This window comes from Girardinichthys multiradiatus, chromosome Y (assembly GCF_021462225.1).
Source record: "Girardinichthys multiradiatus isolate DD_20200921_A chromosome Y, DD_fGirMul_XY1, whole genome shotgun sequence".
Lineage (NCBI taxonomy): Eukaryota > Metazoa > Chordata > Actinopteri > Cyprinodontiformes > Goodeidae > Girardinichthys > Girardinichthys multiradiatus.
Genome location: NC_061818.1, coordinates 29217102 through 29221189, shown reverse-complemented (window position 1 = coordinate 29221189; position 4088 = coordinate 29217102). Strand labels below are relative to the sequence as shown.

Here is a 4088-nt window from a genome sequence, read left to right as displayed (position 1 = left end):
AACAATGAAAACAAACCAGCTTTAATACAGACAGGGAATACAGGGAGAGCCAATGAACAGAGGGACAGGGTAATCAAGGGTAACAAGGAACAGGTGTGAAACAGGCTGCAGGGAGACTGAAGGAATGTGTCAGGTTAAACTAATGAGCAGGAGGAAAGCAGGGACACGAGGAACTGAGAGAAAACTAGACTAAATAACAAAACCAAGGGAAAACAGATCTACAGGAAAATGTAAAACACATGAACACAAGAATCCAGGAAGAATAGCTAAGAAAAGTAAACTAACAAAAAACCCAAAATGGCAGATCCTGACAACAAAGGCTTTATGGCAATTGTTGCCACCAAGTTTGGTAGTTAATCAGTTTACGGTGCAATAACTTTTTTATATACATACTGGTTGGGCTTGGACATTTTTTTTCCCTTAATAAATGAATAATTTAAATTTGTTTGTTTTTTTTTTTTTATAAATATTTACTATGTATGTATGCGTTTATAATGTTCACATTTTTTTTAGTCATGGAAATGGTCTGTATCTCATGACCATAGGTGAGAAGGCAGACAACAGATTAATTTGAAAGCCATGGTTATTGACTCAACTGTTTCTTCACCATGACAGACTGAAGCATTACTGCAGACGAGACTTAAATACCTCTATCCACCTCCTGCTGCGTCCTACCATCATTTGAGAACAAAACACCAAGATGCTTAAACTGCATTACCTGAGGCAGAGACCGTGTAAAATTTGTTACAGTTACACCTGTCCATTGATGTTTCCATCTACTCTGTATGAGGTTGGTGAAGTGTACCCTAACGTGTAGAAGTGAACAATTATGGCTTTTTATTTTCATGGTGGGAGTCTCTCCACTCTCTGAAGTAGAGTGAGACCTTGGTCAACACTGCTGCAGTGGGAGGAGTTTCCCTCTTAGCCCTGTTTTGGACCCCACAGTGGGAATGCTCACAAAAACAGTCAGGGTTAATGACAGTTCAGGGAAATTAAGTTCTGGGGAAAAAAAACATGCCTTTAAAGGAGCTGACTCTCATCCCTTCCACTTCACATTAACTGCCCCAGCACACACTGAAGGTCATGGTGTGAAGAAGCCAATAGAACTGGCTGCAAAAAGCAAAGATGAGATGTGTGATTTTAAACCAAATAACTTTCTTTCTCTAACTAGGCCTTGAAGACCTATCAATAGACCACTCAAACATGTTTGGTGACAAGAGCTGATTGAGTCCAACATACAGTGGGACCAAGCTCAATGTTTTGCAGAGAATGTGGACACGACGCTTGCATTTTGTATATACGGATTGTTTAGCCCTCACAATCACCCCAAGCAACCAATTAACCTGCTAGTATTTCCAACAAAATGCCTCAGGGGCCACAGTCACGGGTCTTCTCCAGACACACAAAACATGTGCACTGAACAACCAAGCTCCAATGTCACCCTCCGCAGTGCTGCGAGGGGTCAATATCACCTGGACAGGTCACCAGCCCATCACAGGGCATCTAACAGATTCCTTTAAAATGTATAAAACTCTGGGTAGAGTATATACAAAAACTTGTAAAGCATTTCTGTGTAATTAAATTTCAGTCTTTCTAACAATATACAAAATTGCAGAAATCTGATTTCCACAGCCTTATATAATGCTGACAGTGTAATGAAGCAATGTATTGAATTTCTTCTTGGGACTCAGGGTAACCTGGCTCCATAAGAGCCTTGAGGTTTCTCATGTACAACAACTTGGAAACTCGCAGATTGTTGTGTAATCACTGCCCTACATATTCAAAAATTGAGACAGCCTGGAGTTGTAAATCAATTCCACAAGCTGTTCACCAAAATCATCACTACTGTTGCTGTGAATGGAAATTTATCAAGCTGACTCTGACTGAACAAAATGTCAATACAATACGATACCCTATAGCTGCTGATCAAGAGTATAAAAAGAGCATTCGTCAACATAGAGCTGCCTGGTCTTGGTTTAAAATAAATATCCAGTAGATGCAGATAAAGCAAATGTGACACTGAATATTTAGATGTCACAGCACAAACTGGTATGATGAAACAATTATAAGGCTTAGCTGTCAGAATCAGATAGCAGCTCTCTTCCTGCACACAAGCTGCTCACTTGTCTACTGGTTTCACACGTCTGATTGCACAAGTAAAGTGACATGTAGCAATCATAAGTGTATGTGTTTTTTTTAAACCAGTGCATTCTCCCTTTACATACGCGCATCACTTACTCTGAACTATACGGAGCCAGTTGCTGTGGACAAAGTTCTGGTTTCGGTGTGAATAAAGTTCATTGGCCACTTTGTTATGCACAGTGAGACCTCTCTCAGGTAGCCTTGATAGAGACTGACAACTCTTGACACTTTGCCTCCAGCCTCAAAATTAATCTCCATACTAGGAATAGTGGACAGACATTTTAACAAGGTTGAAAATCCCATGGCAACCAAGAGAGGGGGGTTAACAAAATAATTATTCATCTCAGTATCAGCATCTATGTAGAAAAATAGATGTAGATTGCCAGTGATGTAAACTGTTAAACAGAGGTGAGTTAAAATAAGAAATGTCTCTGCAAGACCAGATCAGCAATAAATTCTGCATCATTTTAAGCTACATCAATTCCTGTTTAGATACGCAGAGGCTAAAAGCGGTTACTGAGCTTAATCAACAACAGTGAAGCATCTCTGGTTTTTATTTAGTTAATGCTCTGGCCACTGTAAAGCTATCATAGTTGATACACATTGTCAGTGCTGCATAAAAGACTGAGAAAGCTCTTGCGGAGCGGCAGACTGCAGGTGAATTTTTACAATGGAGAATCGGACAGTTTGCCTCAGTTACCCAACTATCAAGGAATCATGCTTCTCAGTCTCCCTGAAAAATCTTAACTTAGGAGAAGACTCCAACAAACTGATAAAACCAGATTTAGGAGGAGTAGTCACTTTAGTCCCACCTGTGGAAATGTTCACCAGATCTCTGTCATCTCCAAACTGCTGAGGGGGTCATGGGAGTTTAGCTGTCTGGGGTCTTTCTCCTGGACTTGTTACCCCATGACCTGATGGTGGATGATCAAAAGTCCCAAGTTGGCATTTTCATCTTTTGGAAGCTCTTAATATACAGTCATATTCAATAAATCAGAATATTACTGAAAAGTTCCTTTATTTTACTTATTGAACTAAATTCAATGAGTAAAACATATAAAGACTATTTACAAACAGATGTGTGATGTTTTAAAGCCTGTTAATTGCAATAATTTTTCACTTACAGCTAAAGAAAACAAGACATTGTCATTTTCAGGATAGATTTGACCCACATACAGAAAACACTCAGAAGGGAAATGTTTTACGGATTTTATTGTCAGCAAAGTAATCTGGGTTGTGGGCTGGAAACACCAACTCTATGGGAAGGAAGAAAAATGGACAGGTGAATGAGTGATATGAAGTAACTGATCACTTAGATCTGAGAAATGGCTTACTAAATTGTTGTGGCTTGAACCACCAGGGGTAGAGAGATTCAGAGCCTTAACTTGCGAAGGAAGATTGTTCAATTGTCCTCTTAGTTGAGATCTTGGTGCCAGCCGAATGGAGCTTAATTGCCGATGTTTAAGATGGAGGATGGAACAGGGTATGCTGATGCCTGGGTAGTCGTAACTCAGCAAGGTAAACAAAGCCTCAGGTAAAAACCTGCATGGGAACAAAATACAAAGTTACTTTAGTTCAAGAACGAAGCAAAAAAATCAGTAGTGGCTGAGTTTGTTACCACTAAGGCAAACACTCTGGCATCGAAGTGCTGGCAGCCTCCCGCTTAAGTACTCCTCCAAGCAATCAGCAGATAGAAGACACCTGTCATCCAGCGCACCTGAGAACTCCATCACCAACTGTGAAACACACACACACACACACACACACACTCAGACTCTGACACATTTAGGATAAGAATATTACATCAGAATCAGAATCAGAATCAGAAAAGCTTTATTGCCAAGTACGTTTTTGGACATACAAGGAATTTGTTTTGGCGTAGTCGGTGCAATACAGTACAAATTAAACAGTATAAACATATCTACAATATAATATAAATATAAGTG

General features: G+C 39.7%; 1 long non-coding RNA gene across 1 annotated transcript; it reads right to left on the bottom strand.

Moving 5' to 3' along the window:
- Positions 1-3337: 3337 nt before the first annotated feature.
- On the bottom strand, positions 3338-3817 carry LOC124863785. The gene is made up of 2 exons (XR_007037198.1): positions 3761-3817; positions 3338-3684 (listed from the first exon to the last, which is right to left on the bottom strand). It is a non-coding gene; the product is annotated as an uncharacterized LOC124863785 (long non-coding RNA).
- Between the last annotated feature and the right edge of the window lie 271 nt (positions 3818-4088).